Genomic DNA, 24,585 nt, shown 5'->3' on the forward strand with positions numbered 1-24,585 from the left:
CATTTAAAGTAATTGCTGATAGGAAAGGACTTACTTTTGCCACTTTGTTATGCTTTCTGTATGTCTTACAACTTTCCATCCCTCTTTTTTTCATTATTGTTTTCTTTTGTGTTTAGTTTATTTGTTTTTTATTTTTTTCTGTTTTCTGGCCACAGTGCATGGCATGTGGGATCTTAATTCCCTGACCAGGGATCAAACTTGTGCCCCTGTAGTGGAAGCATGGTGTGTTAACCACTGAACCACCAAGGAAGCCCCTAGTTTATTTTTTTTATAATGAAACATTTGATTTTCTTATTTCCTTTGTGTATATTCTATAGATACATTCTTTGAATTACCGTGGAGATTACAAATAACATCCTAAATTTATAACAGTCAATTTTAAATTGGTACAAATTTAATTTCAGTTGCATACAAAGACTACTTCCTTACAGTTTTGCCTGCTACTTTATATATTATTGATGTCACAGATTATATCTTTGTATATTGTGTACCCATCACATATATTTATAATTTTTTAATGCATTTGTCTTTTAAGTCCTGTAGCAAATAAGAAGTGGGGCTCCAAATTCTTAAAGTAGAATCTTAGATAGTTAACTTTAAAGCATTTAAAACCATAAATTTTCTTCTCAGTATTGTCTTAGCTGTACCCTCCACATTTTCATATGTTGTGGTTTTATTTTCATTAGATCCAAAATTTTATTACTATTTTTATGTCTTTTTTTACTCATATGTTATTGAGAAATCTGTTCTTTAATTTTAAAACATTTTGGGAATTTTCCACATATTGTTATTGATTTCTGATTTAATTTCATTGTGATTAGAGAACATATTTTGTATAATGTCAATACATTTAAACTTAGTGAAATTTGTTTTATGACCTAGTACATGTTGCTTCTGTGCTGTGCTTAGTTGCTCAGTCATGTCCAACTCTTTGTGACCTCATGGGCTGTAACCCACCAGGCTTCTCTGTCCATGGGGATTCTCCAGGCAGAAATACTGGAGTGGGTTGCCATGCCTTCCTTCAGGGGATCTGCCAAACCCAGGGATCAGAACCAGGTCTCCCTCATTGTAGGTGGGTTCTTCACTATCTGAGACAACAGGAAAGCTCAAGAATACTGGAGTGGGTAGCCTATCCCTTCTCCAGAAGATCTTCCTGACCCAGGAATTGAACCAAAGTCTCTTGCATTGCAGGTGTATTCTTTACCGGCTGAGCTACCAGGAAAGCCCCTAGTACATATTCAGATCAGATCAGATCAGTTGCTCAGTCGTGTCCGACTCTCTGCGACTCCATGAATTGCAGCACGCCAGGCCTCCCTGTTCATCACCAACTCCCTGAGTTCACTGAGACTCATGTCCATCAAGTCAGTGATGCCATCCAGCCATCTCATCCTCTGCCGTCCCCTTCTCCTCTTGCCCCCAATCCCTCCCAGCATCAGAGTCTTTTCCAATGAGTCAACTCTTCGCATGAGGTGGCCAAAGTACTGGAGTTTCAGCTTTAGCATCATTCCTTCCAAAGAACACCCAGGGCTGATCTCCTTCAGAATGGACTGGTTGGATCTCCTTGCAGTCCAAGGGGCTCTCAAGAGTCTTCTCCAACACCACACTTCAAAGGCATCAATTCTTCGGCGCTCAGCTTTCTTCACAGTCCAACTCTCACATCCATAGATGACCACAGGAAAAACCATAGCCTTGACTAGACGAACCTTTTTTGGCAAAGTAATGTCTCTGCTTTTGAATATGCTATCTAGGTTGGTCATAACTTTCCTTCCAAGGGGTAAGCACCTTTTAATTTCATGGCTGCAGTCACCATCTGCAGTGATTTTGGAGCTCAGAAAAATAAAGTCTGACACTGTTTCCACTGTTTCCCCATCTATTTCCCATGAAGTGGTGGGACTGGATGCCATGATCTTCGTTTTCTGAACGTTGAGCTTTAAGCCAACTTTTTCACTCTCCTCTTTCACTTTCATCAAGAGGTTTTTTAGTTCCTCTTCACTTTCTGCCATAAGGGTGGTGTCATCTGCATATCTGAGGTTATTGATATTTCTCCCGGCAATCTTGATTCCAGCTTGTGCTTCTTCCAGTCCAGCGTTTCTCATGATGTACTCTGCATATAAGTTAAATAAACAGGGTGACAATATGCAGCCTTGACGAACTCCTTTTCCTATTTGAAATCAGTCTGTTGTTCCATGTCCAGTTCTAACTGTTGCTTCCTGACCTGCATACAAATTTCTCAAGAGGCAGATCAGGTGGTCTGGTATCCCCATCTCTTGAAGAATTTTCCACAGTTTATTGTGATCCACACAGTCAAAGGCTTTGGCATAGTCAATAAAGCAGAAATAGATGCTTTTCTGGAACTCTCTTGCTTTTTCCATGATCCAGCGGATGTTGGCAATTTGATCTCTGGTTCCTCTGCCTTTGCTAAAACTAGCTTGAACATCAGGAAGTTCACGGTTCACATATTGCTGAAGCCTGGCTTGGAGAATTTTGAGCATTACTTTTTCACACTAGCGTGTGAGATGAGTGCAATTGTATGCCAGCAAATTTGGAAAACTCAGCAGTGGCCACAGGACTGGAAGAGGTCAGTTTTCATTCCAATCCCAAAGAAAGGCAATGCCAAAGAATGCTCAAACTAGTACATGTTATCTTGTTGCAAATTCCATATGCTCCTGAAAAGACTGTATTCCACAGCTGTTGGGTGATTGTTGTTCAGTGGCTCAGTCCTGACTCTTTGTGACCCAGTGGATTGCAGCATGCCATGCTTTCCTGTCCTTCACTATCTCTCAAAGTTTGCTCAAATTCATGTCCACGGAGTCACTGATGCTATCTAACCATCTCATCCTCTGCCACTCTTTTCTCCTTTGCCTTCAATCTTTCCCAGCATTAGTGTCTTTTCCAGTCATTCGGCTCTTCACATCAGGTGGCCAAAGTATTGGCACTTCAGCTTCAACATCAGTGCTTCCAATGAATAACCAGGGTTGATTTCCTTTAGGATTGATTGGTTTGATGTCCTTGCAGTAGAAGGGACTCTCAAGAGTCTTCTCCAACACCACAGTTCAAAAGCATCAATTCTTCAGCACTCAGCTTTCTTTATAGTCCAACTCTCACATCCATACCTGACTACTGGAAAAGCCATAGCTTTGACTAGATGGACCTTTGTTGGCAAAGTGATGTCTCTGCTTTTTAATATGCTGTCTAGGTTGGTCATAACTTTTCTTCCAAGGAGCAAGCATCTTTTAATTTCATGGCTACAGTCACCATCTACAGTGATTTTGGAGCCTCCAAAAATAAAGTTGTCACTCTTTTCACTGTTTCCCCTTCTATTTGCCATGAAGTGATGAGACCAGATGCCATGATGTTCGTTTTCTGAATGTAAAGTTTTTTACAAAATTAATTTATTTTAATTGAGGGATAATTGCTTTACAATATTGTAGTGTTTTTTTTTTTTTTTTTTTTTTGCCATACATTGACATGAATCAGCCTTGGGTATACGTGTGTTCCCCATCCTGAACCCCCTCCCACCTCCCTCCCCATCCCATCCCTCTGGGTCATCCCAGTGCACCAGCCCTGAGCACCCTGTCTCATGCATTGAACCTGGACTGGTGATCTATTTCACATATGATAATATACATGTTTCAATGCTATTCTCTCAAATCATCCCACCTTCGCCTTCTCCCACAGAGTCCAAAAGACTGTTCTTTACTTTTGTGTCTCTTTTGCTGTCTCCCATATAGGGTTATCATTACCATCTTTCTAAATTCTATATATATGCATTAATATACTGTATTGGTGTTTTTCTTTCTGACTTACTTCACTCTGTATAAAAGGCTCCAGTTTTATCCACCTCATTAGAACTGATTCAAATGCATTCTTTTTTATAGCTGAGTAACAGTCCATTCTGTATATGTACCACAGCTTTCCTATCCATTTGTCTGCTGATAGACATCTAGGTTACTTCCATGTCCTGGCTATTTGTAAACAGTGCTGTGATGAACAGTGGGGTATGTGTGTCTCTTTCAATTCTAGTTTCCTTGGTGTGTATGCCCAGCAGTGGGATTGCTGGGTCATATGGTAGTTCTATTTCCAGTTTTTTAAGGAATCGCCACACTGTTCTCCATAGTGGCTGTACTAGTATGCATTCCCACCAACAGTGTAAGAGGGTTCCCTTTTCTCCGCACCCTCTCCAGCATTTATTGTTTGTAGACTTTGATAGCAGACATTCTGACTGGTGTGAAATGGTACCTCATTGTGGTTTTGATTTGCATTTCTCTGATAATGAGTGATGTTGAGCATCTTTTCATGTGTTTGTTAGCCATCTGTATGTCTTCTTTGGAGAAATGTCTATTTAGTTCTTTGGACCATTTTTGGATTGGGTCATTTATTTTTCTGAAATTAAGCTGCATGAGCTGCTTGTATATTTTTGAGATTAATTCTTTGTCAGTTGCTTAATTTGCTATTATTTTCACCCATTCTAAAGGCTATCTTTTTATCTTGCTTATAGTTTTCTTCATTGTGCAAAAGCTTTTAAGTTTAATTAGGTCCCCTTTGCTTATTTTTGCTTTTATTTCCATTACTCTGGGAGGTGGGCCATAGAGGATCCTGCTGTGATTTATGTCAGAGAGTGTTTTGCCTATGTTTTCCTCTAGGAGTTTTATAGTTTCTGGTCTTATGTTTAGATCTTTAATCCATTTTGAGTTTATTTTTGTGTATGGTGTTATAAAGTGTTCTAATTTCATTCTTTTACAGATGGTTGACCAGTTTTCTCAGCAGCACTTGTTAAAGAGATTGTCTTTTCTCCATTGTATATCCTTGCCTCCTTTGTCAAAGATAAGCTGTCCATAGGTGCGTGGATTTATCTCTGGGCTTTCTATTTTGTTCCATTGATCTATATTTCTGTCTTTGTGCCAGTACCATACTGTCTTGATGACTGTAGCTTTGTAGTATAGTCTGAAGTCAGGCAGGTTGATTCCTCCAGTTCCATTCTTCTTTCTCAAGATTGCTTTGGCTATTCAAGATTTTTTGTATTTCCCTACAAATTGTGAAATTCTTTGTTCTAGTTTGGAGAAAAATACTGTTGGTAGCTTGATAGGGATTGCATTGAATCTATAGATTGCTTTGGATAGTATACTCATTTTTACTATATTGATTCTTCCATGAACATTGTATATTTCTCCATCTATTAGTGTCCTCTTTGATTTCCTTCATCAGTGTTTTATAGTTTTCTATATATAGGTCTTTTGTTTCTTTAGGTAGATATATTCCTAAGTATTTTTTCTTTTTGTTGCAATGGTGAATGGAATTGTTTCCTTAATTTCTCTTTCTGTTTTCTCATTATTAGTGTATAGGAATACAAGGGATTTCTGTGTGTTAATTTTATATCCTGCAACTTTACTATATTCATTGATTAGCTCTAGTATTTTTCTGGTGGAGTCTTTAGGGTTTTCTATGTAGAGTATCATGTCATCTGCAAATAGTGAGAGTTTTACTTCTTCTCTTCCAATCTGAATTCCTCTTATTTCTTTTTCTGCTCTGATTGCTGTGGCCAAAACTTCCAAAACTATGTTGAATAGTAGTGGTGAGAGTGGGCACCCTTGTCTCATTCCTGACTTTAAGGGAATTGCTTTCAATTTTTCACCATTGAGGATAATGTTTGCTGTGGGTTTGTCATATATAGCTTTTATTATGTTGAGGTATGTTCCTTCTATTCCTGTTTTCTGGAGGGTTTTTATCATAAATGGATGTTGAATTTTGTCAAGGTTTTCTCTGCATCTATTGAGATAATCATATGGTTTTTCTCTTTCAATTTGTTATTGTGGTGTATTACTTTGATTGATTTGCAAATATTGAAGAAATCTTGCATCCCTGCGATGAAGCCCACTTAGTCATGATGTATGACCTTTTTAATATGTTGTTGGATTCTGTTTGCTAGAATTTTGTTAAGGATTTTTGCATCTATGTTCATCAGTGATATTGGCCCATAGTTTTCTTTTTTTGTGACATCTTTGTCTGGTTTTGGTATTAGGCTGATGGTGGCCTCATAGAACAAGTTTGGAAATTTACCTTCCTCTGCAATTTTCTGGAAGAGTTTGAGTAGGATAGTGTTAGCTCTTCTCTAAATTTTTGGTAGAATTCAGCTGTGAAGCCATCTGGTCCTGGGCTTTTATTTTTGGAAGATTTCTGATTATAGTTTTGATTTCCGTGGTTGTGATAGGTCTATTAAGATTTTCTATTTCTTCCTGGTTCAGTTTTGGAAATGTATACTTTTCTAAGAATTCGTCCATTTCTTCTAAGTTGTCCATTTTATTGGCATATAGTTGCTGATAGTAGTCTCTTATGATCCTTTGTATTTCTGTGTTGTCTGTTGTGATTTCTCCATTTTCATTTCTACTTTTGTTGATTTGATTCTTCTCCCTTTTTTTCTTGATGAGTATGGCTAATGGTTTGTCTATTTTATTTATCTTCTCAAAGAACCAGCTTTTAGTTTTGTTGATTTTTGCTATAGTCTCCTTTGTTTCTTTTTCATTTATTTTGCTCTAATTTTTATGATTTCTTTCCTTCTACTATCCCTGGGGTTCTTCATTTCTTCTTTTTCTAGTTGCTTTAGGTGTAGGGTTAGAGTATTTATTTGATTTTTCTCTTGTTTCTTGAGGTAAGCTTGTATTGCTATGAACCTTCCCCTTAGCACTGTTTTTACTGAATCCCATAGGTTTTGGGTTGTTGTGTTTTCATTTTCATTCGTTTCTATGCATATTTTGATTTATTCTTTGATTTCTTCTGTGATTTGTTGGATATTCAGAAGCATGTTTTTAGCTTGCATATGTTTGTATTTTTAATAGTTTTTTTCCCCCTGTAGTTGACATCTAATCTTACTGCATTGTGATCAGAAAAGAAGCTTGAAATGACTTCAATTTTTTGAATTTACCAAGGCTAAATTTATGGCCCAGGATGTGATCTATCCTGGAGAATGTTTTGTGTGCACTTGGAAAAAGGTGAAATACATTGTTTTGGAGTTAAATGTCCTACAGATACCAATTAGGTCTAACTTGTCCATTGTATAATTTAAAGTTTGTGTTTCCTTGCTAATTTTCTGTTTAATTGATCTATCCATAGGTGTGAGTGGGGTCTCCCACTATTAATGTGTTACTGTTAATTTCCCCTTTCATACTTCTTAGCATTTGCCTTACATATTATGATGCTTCTATGTAGGGTGCATATATATTTATAATTGTTATATCTTCTTCTTGGATTGATCCTTTGATCATTATGTAGTGTCCTCCTTTGTCTCTCTTCACAGCCTTTATTTCAAAGTCTATTTTATCTGATATGAGTATTGCTACTCCTGCTTTCTTTCAGTCTCCATTTGCATGAAGTATCTTTTTCCAGCCCTTCACTTTCAATCTGTATGTGTCCCTTGGTTTGAGATGGGGCTCTTGTTGACAGCATATATAGGGATCTTGTTTTTGTATCCTTTCAGCCAGTCTTTGTCTTTTGGTTGGGGCATTCAACCCATTTACATTTAAGGTAATTATTGATAAGTATGATCCTGTTGCCATTTACTTTGTTGTTTTTGGTTTGAGTTTATAAACCTTTTCTGTGTTTCCTGTCTAGAGAAGATCCTTTGATCTTCTAGATCTAGAGAAGATCTGTTGAAGAGCTGGTTTGGTGGTGCTGAATTCTCTCAGCTTTTGCTTGTTGGTAAAGCTTTTGATTTCTCCTTAATATTTGAATGAGATCCTTGCTGGGTATAGTAATCTGGGTTGTAGGTTTTTCTCTTTCACCACTTTAAGTATGTCCTGCCATTCCCTTCTGGACTGAAGAGTTTCTATTGAAAGATCAGCTGTTATCCTTATGGGAATCCCCTTGTGTGTTATTTGTTGCTTTTCCCTTGCTGCTTTTAAAATTTGCTCTTTGTGTTTAATCTTCATTAATTTGATTAAAATGTGTCTTAGGGTGTTTTGCCTTGTGTTTATCCTGTTTGGGACTCTCTGGGTTTCTTGGACTTGGGTGGCTATTTCCTTCCCCATTTTAGGGAAGTTTTCAACTATTATCTCCTCAAGTATTTTCTCATGACCTTTCTTTTTGTCTTCTTCTTCTGGGACTCCTATGATTCGAATGTTGGGGCATTTAACATTGTCTCAGAAGTCTCTGAGGTTGTGCTCATTTAATTCTTTTTTCTTTTTTTCTCTCTGCTCCATTTATTTCCACCATTCTATCTTCCACCTCACTTATCCTATCTTCTGCCTCAGTTATTCTTCTGTTGGTTCCCTCCAGAATGCTTTTGATCTCAATTATTGCATTATTCATTATTGATTGACTCTCTTTTTTATTTCTTCTAGGTCCTTGTTAAACATTTCTTGCATCTTCTCAGTCCTTGTCTCCAGACTATTTATCTGTAACTCCATTTTGTTTTCAAGGTTTGGATCATCTTTCATATCATTATTCTGAATTCTTTTTCAGGTAGACTCCCTATCTCCTCCTCTTTTGTTAGATTTGGTGGGCATTTATCATGTTCCTTTACCTGATGAATATTTCATCTTGTTTAGATTGCTGTGTTTGGGGTGGCATTTCTGTATGCTGGAAGTTTGTGGTTCTTCTTTACTGTGGAGGTTCCTCCCTGTGGGTGGGGTTGAATGAGTGACTTGTCAAGATTTCCTGGTTAGGGAAGCTTGTGTCAGTGTTCTGGTGGGTGGAGCTGGATCTCTTCTCTCTGGAGTGCAATGAAGTGTCCAGTAGTGAGTTTTGCGGTGTCTATGTGTGTATGTCTTTGGTGTGACTTTTGGCCGCCTGTGTTTTAATGCTCAGGGTTATCTTCCTGCGTTGTTGGAGAATTAGCTTGGTATGTCTTGCTCTGAAACTTCTTGGCTCTTGGAGCTTGGTTTCAGTGTAGGTATGGAGGCTTTTGGATGAGCTCTTTTTGATTAATATTCCGTGAAATCAGGAGTTCTCTGCTGTTCTCAAGTTTTGGAGTTAAGCCTCCTGCCTCTGGCTTTCAGTCTTATTCTTACAGTAGCCTCAAGGCTTCTCCATTCATACAGCACCAATGATAAAACATCTAGGTTAATGGTGAAAAGATTCTCCACAGTGAGGGACACCCAGAGAGTTTCACAGAGTTACATGGAGAAGAGAAGAGGGAGGAGGGAGATAGAGGTGACCAGGAGGAGAAGAGGTGGAATCAAAAGGGGAGAGAGAAATCTGGCCAGTAATCAATTCCCCGTGTACTCTCCACAGTCTGGAACACTCAGAGAGGTTCACGGAGTTACACAGAGAAGAGAAGAGGGATGAAGGAGATAGAGGTTACCAGGAGGAGAAGTTCAGTTCAGTTCAGTTGCTCAGTCGTGTCCGACTCTTTGCGACCCCATGAATCGCAGCATGCCAGGCCTCCCTGTACATCACCATCTCCTGGAGTTCACTCAGACTCACGTCCATCAAGTCAGTGATGCCAGCCATCTCATCTTCTGTCGTCCCCTGTTCCTCCTGCCCCCAATCCCTCCCAGCATCAGAGTCTTTTCCAATGAGTCAACTCTTCGCATGAGGTGGCCAGAGTACTGGAGTTTCAGCTTTAGCATCATTCCTTCTAAAGGACACCCAGGGCTTATCTCCTTTAGAATGGACTGGTTGGATCTCCTTGCAGTCCAAGGGACTCTCAAGAGTCTTCTCCAACACCACAGTTCAAAAGCATCAATTCTTTGCGCTCAGCTTTCTTCACAGTCCAACTCTCGCATCCATACATGACCACTGGAAAAATCATAGGAGGAGAAGAGGAGGAGTCAAAAGGAGACAGATCTAGCCAGCAATCCATTCCCTAAGTGTTCTTCACAGCCCGGAACACCCAAAGAGATTCACAGAGGTAGGTAGAAAAGAGAAGGGGGAGGGAGGAGATAGAGGTGATCTGGGGGAGAAAAAGGAGAGTCAAAAGGGGAGAGAGCAATCAAGCCAGTAATCACACTCCTAAGTAAAAATGGGTACTGAAGATTGGATTCTTAAAGGTACAGAATTCTAACAAATACCACAAAGCAAAGATTAAAAATCTACAGTAGAGGTTAGACTCTTGAAAATACAATATTAAAAAAAAAAGCAAAATCACATAATTATAAAAAATATATATATGAAATTTGCTTTAAAAATAGGGTCTTTTTTTTGGCAAGGTAATAGTAGGTTATAAAAATGAAAATTAAAGGAGTAATAAAGAACTTAAAAAAAATTTTTTTTAATGATAATAGCAAAATATACCCAGGAATTTCTCTGGAGCTGTTGCGGACAGTGTGAGGTCAGTTCAGTTTCAGATAGTTCCTTGTTCCAGCTTATACTTCTCAAGCTCTATAGGCTCCTTCCAATGTAGTCAGTGCTAACTACAGGGTTTTCATCTGTTGCACCTGTCACTTCTAAAGCGGTTCCCTCTTCTTTGTTTATTTTGGCTTCTTCTGTTTTGCAAGTCTCTTCAATGTCTAATATCCACCCTGACACAAGGGGGCAAAAGTGGTCACTTATTTAGGCTCACTTGTTCAGTTGTGCTGTGGAGGGGTGGGGAGAGGAACACTGTAAACTAATACCATGGCATGTGTGGGGAGTGCTCGCAGTGTCTGGGCCACACTGGGTTTGCCCCTGCTCATGATGTGTGTGCTTTCCCGGTCTACACTGGTCAGGCTTCCAGGTTGTTCTGCAGGGGAACTGTCCAAAGCAGGCCCTGTGTTTCATGCACTTCCCAGGTCTAAACTGCTGAGATTCAGGTTCTCGGGTACTCCACAAAGGCACAGACTCGGTTGGGTCTGTGTTTTGTGCCCTTCCCAGGTCCGAGCAGCTCATCCGACCAGGTGGTTGGTGAGTGCACTCTCCCAGGCATGCAGTGCCTCTTATCACCTCCCGGGTCCCGGCCACTTGGTTTCCTGGTGCGCAGCAAGAGCGCTGTCTCACATGTGCCATGTTTCTCTTCTGAGAAGCTGATCTCTGACTGTGACCCTCCTGGCAGATGTCAACCGTCCAGGGTCCAAAGAAGACTTGGTTAGCAACTGGGAGCTTGCTCGCAGTTTGGTTGAGGATGCCATCTCTGGGGCCGAGAGGACCCCTTGCCTTCCGGCTCTGCCTCCCGCACGCCTCTCTGCCTCCTGCAGGGGGAGGGGCCAGTCCAAAGTCAGCTAGCTCTTCTCTAGTATTTGCTCAGTCCTTTGTTCTGTGAGCAGGCCCCGCAGGGCCTTAGGTTAGAACTTTTCACAGGAACATTCTCTTTCCTTTTTTTTCCTCCTCTCTCTCTGGCTATCCCACAGTTTGGGTTGCTATCTCACATTAGCTCCCTCAGATTGTCCTCAGGGTATTCAGCCCCAGTCCTTACCCTAAGCATGCAGCCCCTGCTTCCCTGTTCAGCCCCTGCTCGCTGCTGGCGAACTGAGCGTCTGGGCTACTTCTCTGCTGGGAATTGTAGTTAGGCGCGTATTCTGTGGGATTTTTGTTTTTCCCTCCCAGTTATGTTGCCTTCTAAGATTCTGAAACTCCTCACAGGCCTGCTGGTGAGAGGGTTTCCCGGTGTTTGGAAACTTCTCCTCCTTCACGACTCCCTCCCCGGGACAGGCCTCCATCCCTAACTCTTTATTTATTTATTTTTTTTAATTTAAATTTATTTATTTAGAGGCTAATTACTTTACAATATTGTATTGGTTTTTCCATACATCAGCATGAATCTGTCACGGGTGTACACGTGTTCCCAATCCTGAACCCCGCTCCTACCTCCCTCCCCATACCATCCCTCTGGGTCATCCCAGTGCACCAGCCCCAAGCATCCTGTATCCTGCATCAAACCTGGACTGGCGATTCGTTTCTTATATGATATTATACATGTTTCAATGCCGTTCTCCCAAATCATCTCCCCCGCCTCCCTCTCCCACAGAGTCCAAAAGACTGTTCTATACATCTGTGTCTCTTTTGCTGTCTCGCATACAGGGTTATCGTTACCATCTTTCTAAATTCCATATATATGCATTAGTATACTGTATTGGTGTTTTTCTTTCTGGCTTACTTCACTCTGTATAATAGGCTCCAGTTTCATCCACCTCATTAGAACTGATTCAAATGTATTCTTTTTAATGGCTGAGTAATACTCCATTGTGTATATGTACCACAGCTTTCTTATCCATTCATCTGCTGATGGACATCTAGGTTGCTTCCATGTCCTGGCTATTATAAACAGTGCTGCGATGAACATTGGGGTACACGTGTCTCTTTCAATTCTAGTTTCCTTGGTGTGTATGCCCAGTAGTGGGATTTCTGGGTCCTATGGCAGTTCTATTTCCAGTTTTTTAAGGAATCTCCACACTGTTCTCCATAGTGGCTGTACTAGTTTGCATTCCCACCAACAGTGTAAGAGGGTTCCCTTTTCTCCACATCCTCTCAAGCATTTATTGCTTGTAGACTTTAGGATCGCAGCCATTCTGACTGGCGTGAAATGGTACCTCATTGTGGTTTTGATTTGCATTTCTCTGATAATGAGTGATATTGAGCATCTTTTCATGTGTTTGTTAGCCATCTGTATGTCTTCTTTGGAGAAATGTCTATTTAGTTCTTTGGCCCATTTATTGATTGGCTCGTTTATTTTTTTGGAATTGAGCTGCAGGAGTTGCTTGTATATTTTTGAGATTAGTTGTTTGTCTGTTGCTTCATTTGCTATTATTTTCTCCCATTCTGAAGGCTGTCTTTTCACCTTGCTTATAGTTTCTTTTGTTGTGTAGAAGCTTTTAATTTTAATTAGGTCACATTTATTTTTGCTTTTGTTTCCAATATTCTGGGCGGTGGGTCATAGAGGATCCTGCTGTGATTTATGTCAGAGAGTGTTTTGCCTATGTTCTCCTCTAAGGGTTTTATAGTTTCTGGTCTTATGTTTAGATCTTTAATCCATTTTGAGTTTTTTTTTGTGTATGGTGTTAGAAAGTGTTCTAGTTTCATTCTTTTACAAGTGGTTGACCAGTTTTCCCAGCACCACTTGTTAAAGAGATTGTCTTTTCTGCATTGTATATTCTTGTCTCCTTTGTCAAAGATAAGCTGTCCATAGGTGTGTGGGTTCATCTCTGGGCTTTCTATTTTGTTCCATTGATCTATATTTCTGTCTTTGTGTCAGTACCATACTGTCTTGATGACTGTGGCTTTGTAGTAGAGCTTGAAGTCAGGCAGGTTGATTCCTCCAGTTCCATTCTTCTTTCTCAAGATTGCTTTGGCTATTCGAGATTTTTTGTATTTCCATACAAATTGTGAAATTATTTGTTCTAGCTCTGTGAAAAATACCGTTGGTAGCTTGATAGGGATTGCGTTGAATCTATAGATTGCTTTGGGTAGTATACTCATTTTCACTATATTGATTCTTCCGATCCATGAACATGGTATATTTCTCCATCTATTAGTGTCCTCTTTGATTTCTTTCACCAGTGTTTTATAGTTTTCTATATATAGGTCTTTAGTTTCTTTGGGTAGGTATATTCCTAAGTATTTTATTCTTTTAGTTGCAATGGTGAGTGGGATTGTTTCCTTAATTCCTCTTTCTATTTTCTCATTATTAGTGTATAGGAATGCAAGGGATTTCTGTATGTTGATTTTATATCCTGCAACTTTACTATATTCATTGATTAGCTCTAGTAATTTTCTGGTGGAGTCTTTAGGATTTTCTATGTAGAGGATCATGTCATCTGAAAACAGTGAGAGTTTTACTTTTTCTTTTCCAATTTGGATTCCTTTTATTTCTTTTTCTGCTCTGATTGCTGTGGCAAAAACTTCCAAAACTATGTTGAATAGTAGTGGTGAAAGTGGGCACCCTTGTCTTGTTCCTGACTTTAGGGAAAATGCTTTCAATTTTTCACCATTGAGGATAATGTTTGCTGTGGGTTTGTCATATATAGCTTTTATTATGTTGAGGTATGTTCCTTCTATTCCTGCTTTCTGGAGAGTTTTTATCATAAATGGATGTTGAATTTTGTCAAAGGCTTTCTCTGCATCTATTGAGATAATCATATGGCTTTTATTTTTCAATTTGTTGATGTGGTGTATTACATTGATTTGTGGATATTGAAGAATCCTTGCATCCCTGGGATAAAGCCCACTTGGTCATGGTGTATGATCTTTTTAATGTGTTGTTGGATTCTGATTGCTAGAATTTTGTTAAGGATTTTTGCATCTATGTTCATCAGTGATAATGGCCTGTAGTTTTCTTTTTTTGTGGCATCTTTGTCTGGTTTTGGTATTAGGCTGATGGTGGCCTCATAGAATGAGTTTGGAAGTTTACCTTCCTCTGCAATTTTCTGGAAGAGTTTGAGTAGGATAGGTGTTAGCTCTTCTCTAAATTTTTGGTAGAATTCAGCTGTGAAGCCATCTGGACCTGGGCTTTTGTTTGCTGAAAGATTTCTGATTACAGTTTCAATTTCCGTGCTTGTGATGGGTCTATTAAGATTTTCTATTTCTTCCTGGTTCAGTTTTGGAAAGTTGTACTTTTCTAAGAATTTGTCCATTTCTTCCACGTTGTCCATTTTATTGGCATATAATTGCTGATAGTAGTCTCTTAATGATCCTTTGTATTTGTGTGTTGTCTGTTGTGATCTCTCCATTTTCATTTCTAGTTTTATTGATTTGATTTTTCTCCCTTTGTTTCTTGATGAGTCTGGCTAATGGTTTGTCAATTTTATTTATCCTTTCAAAGAACCAGCTTTTGGCTTTGTTGATTTTTGCTACGGTCTCCTTTGTTTCTTTTGCATTTATTTCTGCCCTAATTTTTAAGATTTCTTTCCTTCTACTAACCCTGGGGTTCTTCATTTCTTCCTTTTCTAGTTGCTTTAGGTGTAGAGTTAGGTTATTTATTTTACTTTTTTCTTGTTTCTTGAGGTATGCCTGTATTGCTACCTAACTCTTTAGTCTCTCTTTTTATCTTTTATATTTTGTCCTACCTCCTTTCAAAGAGAATGGGTTGCCTTTCTGGGTGCCTGGTGTCTTCTGTCAGCATTCGGAGATGTTTTGTGGAATTTTCTCAGCGTTCACTTGATCTTTTGATGAATTTGTGGTGGAGAAAGTGATCTCTTCGTCCTATTCCTCTGCCGTCTTAGGGCCTCCCTGCATTTCTTTTTCTTTGGGATGGTCTTGATCCCTGTCTCCTGTACAATGTCATGAACCTCCATCCATAGTTCTTCAGGCACTCTGTCTATCAGATCTAATCCCTTGAATATATTTGTCACTTTTGCTGTATAATCATAAGGGATTTGATTTTAGTCATACCTGAATGATCTAGTGGTTTCCCCTACCTTCTTCAACTTAAGTCTGAATTTGACAATAAGAAGTTCATGATCTGAGTCAGAGTCAGCTTATGGTCTTGTTTTTCCTGACTGTATAGAGCTTCTCCATCTTTGGCTGCAAAGAATATAATCAATCTGATTTTGGTATTGACCATCTGGTGATGTCCGTGTGTAGAGTCTTTCCTTGTGTTGTTGGAAGAGGGTGTTTGCTATGACCAGTGTGTTCTGTTGGCAAAACTCTAGTAGCCTTTGCCCTGCTTAATTCTGTACTCCAAGGCCAAGTTTTCCTTACTCCAGGTATCTCTTGACTTCCTACTTTTGCATTCCAGTCCCCTATAATGAAAAGGACATCCCTTTTGGGTGTTAGTTCTAGAAGGTCTTGTAGGTCTTCATAGAACCATTCAACTTCAGCTTCTTCAGTATTACTGGTTGGGGTGTAGACCTGGATTACTGTGATAGTGAATGGCTTGCCTGGAAAGGAACAGAGATCATTCTGTCATTTTTGAGATTGCCTCCAAGTACTGCATTTCAGACTCTTTTGTTGATTATGATGGCTACTTCATTTCTTCTAAGGGATTCTTGGCTACAGTAATGGATATAATGGTCATCTGAGTTAAATTCACCCATTCCAGTCTATTTTAGTTTGCTGATTCCTAAAATGTCAACAATCACTCTTGACATCTGTTCGACTGCTTCCAATTTGCCTTACTTAATGGACCTAACATTCCAGGTTCCTATGCAATATTGCTCTTTACAGCATTGGACTTTACTTCCACCACCAGTCATATCCACAGCTGGGTGTTGTTTTTGCTTTGGCTTTGTCTCTTCAGTCTTTCTGGAGTTAATTCTCCTCTGATCTCCAGTAGCATACTGGGCACCTACTGACCTGGGGTGTTCATCTTTCAGGGTCCTATCTTTTTGCCTTTTCATTCTGTTCATGGGGTTCTCCAGGCAAGAATACTGAAGTGATTTGCCATTCCCTTCTCCAGTGGACCACGTTTTGTCAGAACTCTCCACCATGACCCGTCCATCTTGGATGGCACTACACGGCATGGCTTATAGTTTCATTGAGTTAGACAAGGCTGTGGTCCATGTGATCAAACTGGTTAGTTTTCTGTGATTATGGCTTTCAGTCTGTCTGCCCTCTGATGGAGAAGGATAAGAGGCTTATGGAAGCTTTCTTATGGGAGAGACTAACTGAGGGGGAAACTAGTTCTTGTTCTGATGTTCAGTAAATCTTTAATTGAATTTTCTGTTGATGGGTGAGGCTGTGTTCCCTTCCTGTTATTTACCTGGGGCCAAACTATGGTGGAGGTAATGAAGATAATGGCAACCTTCAAAAGGTCCCAAGCACGCACTGCTATACTCAGTGCCCCCAATGCTGCAGCACATAGGCATAGTGACCTATGCCTCCAGCAGAGACTCCTGGACACTCAAGGGCAAGTCTGGGTCAGTCTTTTGTGGGGTCACTGCTCCTTTATTCTGGGTCCTGGTTCTGTTTGTGCTCCCCCAAGAGTCTATTTCCCAGTCCTGTGTAAGTTTTGGCAGCTCTATGTTGGGGTTAATGGAGACCTCCTCCAAGAGGGCTTATGCCATACCCAGGTCTGCTGCACCCAGAGCCCCCACCCTGTGGTAGTCCACTGCTGACCCGTACCTCCACAGGAGATGCACAAATACAGCTCTGTCTTAGTCTCTGTGTGGTCTCTGGGTCTGGTGTGCTCAAGGTTTGTTTGAGCCCTCTGAGTGTCTCTGGCAGGTCTGGGGTTTGATTCTAAACACGATTTTGCCCCTCCTATTGTCTTGCTGGGGCTTCTCCTTTGCCCTTGGATGTGGGGTATCTCCTCACAGCTGCTCCAGCACAGCACAGCCACCACTCCAGATTCTCAAAGATTCTCTTGATGAGGGTGAAAAAGGGGAGTGAAAAGCTGGCTTAAAACTTAACATTCAAAAAACTGGCATCCAGTTCCACCACTTCACGGCAAATATAAAGGGAAAACATGGATGCAGTGGTAGATTTTATTTTATTTGGCTCCCAAATCTCTGAGGACAGTGACTACAGCCTTGAAATTAAAAAGACACTTGCTTCTTGGAAGGAAAACTATGACAAATCTATATAGAATATTAAAAAAGCAGAGACATCATTTTGCACACAAAAGTCAAACCAGTTAATCTTAAAGGAAATCAACTTTAAACATTCATTGGAAGGACTGGTGCTGAAGCTAAAGCTCCTATACTTGGCCACCTGATGCAAAGAGCTGATTCATTAGAAAAGATCCTGATGCTGGGAAAGATTGAAGGCAGGAGGAGAAAGGGGAGACAGAGGATGAGATGGTTGGATGGCATCACTGACTCAGAGGATGTGAGTTTGAACAAACTCTGGGAGATAGTGAAAGACTGGGAAGCCTGGCATACTGCAGTCCATGGGGTCGCACAGAGTTGGATGTGACTGACCAACAAGTCTGCATAGAAATTAAATACACAGTGTGACAATATACAGTCTTGTCATACTCCTTTCCAAATTTTGAACCAGTCAGTTGTTCCATGTAAGATTCTGTTGCTTCTTGACCTGTATACAGGTTTCTCAGGAGACAGGTAAGGTGGTCTGGTAGTCCCATCTCTTTAAGAATTTCCCACAGGTTGTTGTGATCCACACAGTCAAAGGCTTCGGTGTTGTCAAAGAAGCAGAAGTAGATATTTTTATGGAATTCCCTTGCTTTCTCTATGATCCAATACATGTTGGCAATTTGATCTCTGGTTCTTCTGCTTTTTCTAAACCCAGCTTGTACATCTGGAAGTTCTGTTTCACGAATCTGAAGCCTAGCTAGCTTGAAGGATTTTAAACATTACTAGCATGAGAAATGAACACAATTGTGGGGTAATTTGAACATTCTTTGCCATTGCCCTTCTTTGAGATTGAAATGAAAACTTACCTTTTCCAGTCTTGTGTCCACTGCTGAATTTTCCAAGTTTTCTGGCATATTGAGTCCAGCGCTTTAATAGCATCATCTTTTAGGGTTTAAATAGCTAAGCTGGAATTCCATCACCCCCACTACCTTTGTTCGTAGTAATGTTTCCTAAGACCCACTTGAATTCAGACTCCAGGATGTCTGTCTCTACGTGAGTGACCACACCATTGTGTTTATCTGGGTCATGAAGATCTTTTTTGTATAGTTCTTAGGTGTATTCTTGCCATCTCTTTTTTAATCTCTTCTCTTCTGTTAGGTCCTTGTTATTTCTATCCTTTAGTTGTGACCATCTTTGCATGAACTGTTCCCTCGATCTCTCCAGTTTTCTTGAAGAGATCTCTAGTCTTCCCCATTCTATTGTTTTCCCCTGTAAATGTCAACTGTGTCAAGCTGATTGAAAGTGTTAAGTGTTCTGTGGCCCTACTGATTTACTGTCCAGTTCTATTAATTACTGAGAAAAGCTGTGTTGAAATACCTAGTTGTAATCATGGATTATTCTGTTTTTAATTCTGTTAGTTATTGCTATATATATTTTGAAGCTCTATTATCAATTTGTACTTAAATTGAGTATTGTTACATATTCTCGATAGATTGACTATCATTATGAACTATTCCTTTTAATCCCTGGTAAGTTCCCAACATTTCATGGGAGATAGATGGGGAAACAGTGGAAACAGTGTCAGACTTTATTTTTCTGGGCTCCAAAATCACTGCAGATGGTGACTGCAGCCACGAAATTAAAAGACGCTTACTCCTTGAAAGAAAAGTTATGGCCAACCTAGATAGCATATTCAAAAGCAGAGACGTTACTTTGCCAACAAAAGTCTGTCTAGTCAAGGCTATGGTTTTTCCTGTGGTCATGTATGGATGTGAGAGTTGGACTGTGAAGAAAGCTGAGCACCGAAGAATTGATGCTTTTGAACTGTGGTGTTGGAGAAGACTCTTGAGAGTCCCTTGGACTGCAAGGAGATCCACCCAGTCCATTCTGAAGGAGATCAGCCCTGGGTGTTCTTTGGAAGGAATGATGCTAAAGCTGAAACTCCAGTACTTTGGCCACCTCATGTGAAGAGTTGACTCATTGGAAAAGACTCTGATGCTGGGAGGGATTGGGGGCAGGAGGAGAAGTGGATGACAGAGGATGAGATGGCTGGATGGCATCACTGACTCAATGGATGTGAGTCTGAGTGAACTCCAGGAGTTGGTGATGGACAGGGAGCCTGGCGTGCTGCGATTCATGGGGTCGCAAAGAGTCGGACACGACTGAGCGACTGAACTGAACTGAATAGTCTTTGATCTGATGTTTACTTTGTTTGATATTAACAGAGCCATTCTAACTTTTATTATTATTATTGCTTACACTATATATATTTTACTATACTTTTTACACTTACACTTTGTATTTTAGTCTTTAAAGTGAGTTTCTTGAATTCATCATATAGTTGGATTATGTTTTTCTTTGTTTTTGTTTTTTAAATCCAATTTGGCAAACTGCCTTTAATTGAAATGCTTATACTGTTTCAATTTAATGTAGTAATTTAAAAAACTGGATTTCAGTCTACCAGCTTGATATTTATTTTCTATTTCCCTCATCTACTCTTTATTCCTTCTCCCCTCCTTTCTTGACTTCTTTTGGATTGTCTTCTAACATTCCATTTTATTCTCAGATCAGATCAGATCAGTCACTCAGTCATGTCTGACTCTTTTCGACCCCATGAATCACAGCACGCCAGGCCTCCCTGTCCATCACCAACTCCCAGAGTTCACTCAGACTCACATCCATCGAGTCAGTGATGCCGTCCAGCCATCTCATCCTCTGTCGTCCACTTCTCCTCTTGCCCCCAATCCCTCCCGGCATCAGAGTCTTTTCCAATGAGTTAACTCTTCGCATGAGGTGGCCAAAGTCCTGGAGTTTCAGCTTTAGCATCATTCCTTCCAAAGAACACCCAGGGCTGATCTCCTTCAGAATGGACTGGTTGGATCTCCTTGCAGTCCAAGGGACTCTCAAGAGTCTTCTCCAACACCACAGTTCAAAAGCATCAATTCTTCGGCGCTCAGCCTTCTTCACAGTCCAACTCTCACGTCCATACATGACCACAGGAAAAACAATAGCCTTGACTAGACAGACCTTTGTTGGCAAAGTAATGTCTCTGCTTTTGAATATGCTATCTAGGTTGGTCATAACTTTCCTTCCAAGGAGTAAGCGTCTTTTAATTTCATGGCTGCAGTCACCATCTGCAGTGATTTTGGAGCCCAGAAAAATAAAGTCTGACACTGTTTCCACTGTTTCCCCATCTATTTCCCATGAAGTAGTGGGACCGGATGCCATGATCTTTGTTTTCTGAATGTTGAGCTTTAAGCCAACTTTTTCACTCTCGACTTTCACCTTCATCAAGAGGCTTTTTAGTTCCTCTTCACTTTCTGCCATAAGGGTTGTGTCATCTGCATATCTGAGGTTATTGATATTTCTCCCGCCAATCTTGATTCCAGCTTGTGTTTCTTCCAATCCAGCGTTTCTCATTATGTACTCTGCATAAAAGTTAAATAAACAGGGTGACAATATACAGCCTTGACGTACTCCTTTTCCTATTTGGAACCAGTCTGTTGTTCCATGTCCAGTTCTAACTGTTGCTTCCTGACGTGCATACAAATTTCTCAAGAGGCAGATTAAGTGGTCTGGTATTCCCATCTCTTTCAGAATTTTCCACAGTTTATTGTGATCCACACAGTCAAAGGCTTTGGCATAGTCAATAAAGCAGAAATAGATGTTTTTTCTGGAACTCTCTTGCTTTTTCCATGATCCAGCGGATGTTGGCAATTTGATCTCTGGTTCCTCAGCCTTTTCTAAAACCAGCTTGAACATCAGGAAGTTCACGGTTCACATATTGCTGAAGCCTGGCTTGGAGAATTTTAAGCATTACTTTACTGGCGTGTGAGATGAGTGCAATTGTGTGGTCGTTTGAGCATTCTTTGGCATTGCCTTTCTTTGGGATTGGAATGAAAACTGACCTTTTCCAGTCCTGTGGCCACTGCTGTGTTTTCCAAATTTGCTGGCATATTGAGTGCAGCACTTTCATAGCATCATTTTTCAGGATTTGGAATAGCTCCACTGGAATTCCATCACCTCCACTAGCTTTGTTTGTAGCGATACTTTCTAAGGCCCCCTTGACTTCACATTCCAGGATGTCTGGCTCTAGGTCAGTGATCACACCATCGTGATTATCTGGGTCATGAAGATCTTTTTTGTACAGTTCTTCTGTGTATTCTTGCCATCTCTTCTTAATATCTTCTGCTTCTGTTAGGTCCATACCATTTCTGTCCTTTACCGAGCCCATCTTTGCATGAAATGTTCCTTTGGTATTTCTGATTTTCTTGAAGAGATCCCTAGTCTTTCCCCTTCTGTTGTTTTCCTCTATTTCTTTGCATTGATCGGTGAAGAAGGCTTTCTTATCTCTTCTTGCTATTCTTTGAAACTCTGCATTCAGATGTTTATATCTTTCCTTTTCTCCTTTGCTTTTCACTTCTCTTCTTTTCATAGCTATTTGTAAGGCCTCCCCCCAGACAGCCATTTTTCTTTTTTGCATTTCTTTTCCGTGGGAATAGTTTTGATCCCTATCTCCTGTACAATGTCACGAACCTCATGCCATAGCTCATCAGGCACTCTATCTATCCAATCTAGGCCCTTAAATCTATTTCTCACTTCCACTGTATTGGCTAATTAGCTAAACATATTTTACATATTAAAAAAATATTTATTTATTCGTTTGGCTTTCCTGGATCTTTGTTGCAGCATGTGGGATCTTTTGGGCTTCTCTGGTAGCTCAGATGGTAAATAATCTGCTTGCAGTGCAGGAGACCTGGGGTCAATCACTGGGTCAGGAAGATCTGCTGCAGGGGGAAATGGCAAACCACTCCAATATTCTTGCCTGGAGAATCCCATGGACAGAGGAGCCTGGTGGGCTACCTCCATAGGTTGCAAAGAGTTGCAAAGACATGACTGAAGTGACTTAGCATGCACACAGGCACACATGGGATCTTTTTAGACTTGTGGCATGTGGGATCTTTAGTTATGGCATGCAAACTCTTAGTTGTGTGTGTGGAATCTTGTTCCTTAACAAGGGATTGAACCTGGGCTTCCTGCACTGGCAGTGTGCAGCCTTAGCCACTGGACCACCAGGGATGTCCCTTAGATATTTTTTATGTGGTTGTTTTAGTATTTAAAATTAAATGAACAAAAGTAACATTGCAGACTTATGTACAATATAAGAATCTTACAACGCTATACTTCCCTCTCCTCCTCCCATTCTTTGCACAGATATTTTACCTCTATATATGTTATAAATCCCCAAATATATTGTTATTTTTGGTTCAAACAATTACCTTTAAAGAAATTTTAAAAATGAGAAAAAAGCCTTTAATATTTACCATTTCTGTTTCTATTGTTATGATTTCAACTTCATAGTTCTTTTCTTCTGCAGTGTCTAGCACTTATTTCCATCCAGTGAAGTTTTTCTTATTGTGATTTGTAGTTTTCATGTTTGGTAGGTCCGTTTGATTCTTTTTTTATAATTTCCACTCAGTTCTCACCATGTTAATGTTTTTCTTTAACTACTTAAGCACTCTGAATGTATTTTCAAGAATTGTTTTAGGAACTTGTTAAATATGTAATTTTTGTCATTTATACATATGTTTTTATTGATTTTTTTCTTTCTTTATGGATCACATTTCTACAGATGTCTAGTAATTTTTTATTGAATGCTAGATGTTGCATATTATGCATTGAGTGGTGCATTTTCTGTAATCTCTTAAAGAGTTTTGGACTTTTTTCTGGAAGGCAGTTAAGTTACTCCAGGTTAGCTTGATTGTTTTGATGCTTGTTTTTGAACTATTTAAGGGTGACTTAACACTGACCTTTCCTCCAGGGTTAGTTTAGCTCCACTACTAAGACACCTTTTTTTTTTTTTTGCCTTCTACTAAAGATTCTGTGATTCAGTAAGGTCTCTCCACTATTGCTGGTGAGAACTTGAATGATTCCAGGTCCAAAGTGAGCTCTGCAAATTATTTAGCCTATAGCTCTTTAATGATTATTCTTTCCCCAGAGTTTATCCTTTGCCCAGCTTTATCGAGTTTCACCATATATAGGTTGTTATTTGAACAAAGAATCAAGGGAATCTCTGTGCAGATATTTAGACCTCATTTTGTGATAGTTTCCTCTTTTTTGACATTCTGCCCTACAAATTTTAGATAACTCAGCTCCCTCAAATGCTGATCTTTGACTCCTCAATTCAATAATACCCTCTGTTCTCTCTATTTTAGGTTCCCCTTCCCTTCACCACAATCCAGAAATTGACTCCAGACAGGAAGTTAGGGTGATCATGGAATTTACCTTGTTTATTTCCCTTCTCTCAGGGATCACAGTGTTTTGTTGCCTGTGTCCAATATCTGAAAATATATTTTGTATAGTTTCCCAATTGTTTGTGATGAGGGGTTAGTCTAGACTGTTATTCCCTCACAACTGGAAGTAGAAATGGGGCTGACATTTTTTATTGTGTACTACTATCCCTCTGGTTGGGCTTCCCTGGTGGCTCAGAGGTTAAAGCGTCCGCCTCCAATGTGGGAGACCTGGGCTCGATCCCTGGGTCGGGAAGATTCCCTGGAGGAGGAAATGGCAACCCACTCCAGGACTCTTGCCGGGAGAATCCCATGGAGGGAGGAGCCTGGTAGGCTACAGTCCATGGGGTCGCAAAGAGTCGGACACGACTGAGCGACTTCACTTCACTTTCACATCCCTCTGGCTAAGCCCTTCATTACTCTCTTCCTGATTATTCTAAAAGCTTCCTTCTTTTTACCCACCAACCCATCTGTTCAGGGCATTCATGTTTATTTTAATTTATTTATTTCTTGTTTCATTTTGTTACTCCCTTGCTCAAAAATATTTAGTGACTCCTGGAGTGAATATATGATGTTTTTCCTGCTCTTATGTTTTTTCTTTTGGAAACCATCTCCCCCCACTACATTCTAATGGAAATATACCTCTCTACCCTTTACTCCATTCCTACTCACCCACCCTGGCTGGCCAGTCTTGGTACCTCATTTCACAGCAATAGTGATTGTTCCAGAGGTAGATAATGTCAATCATGGTCTTCTTTGGGACTGATATGTAGATACTGAGACAAAGGGATGCTCTTTTGTCTAAGTGTGTTAGGCTGGGAGAATGTAAATTTGGGACTGTTAAGGACCATCTTCCTTTGCCTAATGGAGAAAGATTTACTGCTGTAGGAGCAAATGAAATCAGCCCGATAGGTGAAGGACAAAGAGACAGAGATAAAGATAGAGAAGATGCAAGACAGAGCATTAAGTCCCTTGATTCA

At 40.0% G+C, this 24,585-nt stretch overlaps 1 pseudogene; it reads right to left on the reverse strand.

Annotated features, from left to right (window-relative positions):
• Positions 1–10,442: 10,442 nt before the first annotated feature.
• LOC147353167 (uncharacterized) lies at positions 10,443–24,353 on the reverse strand (annotated as a pseudogene).
• Between the last annotated feature and the right edge of the window lie 232 nt (positions 24,354–24,585).

Source organism: Bos grunniens, chromosome 18, assembly GCF_055505025.1.
Source record: "Bos grunniens cultivar Pamir isolate PY7600 chromosome 18, Bosgru_T2T1.0, whole genome shotgun sequence".
Classification (NCBI taxonomy): domain Eukaryota; kingdom Metazoa; phylum Chordata; class Mammalia; order Artiodactyla; family Bovidae; genus Bos; species Bos grunniens.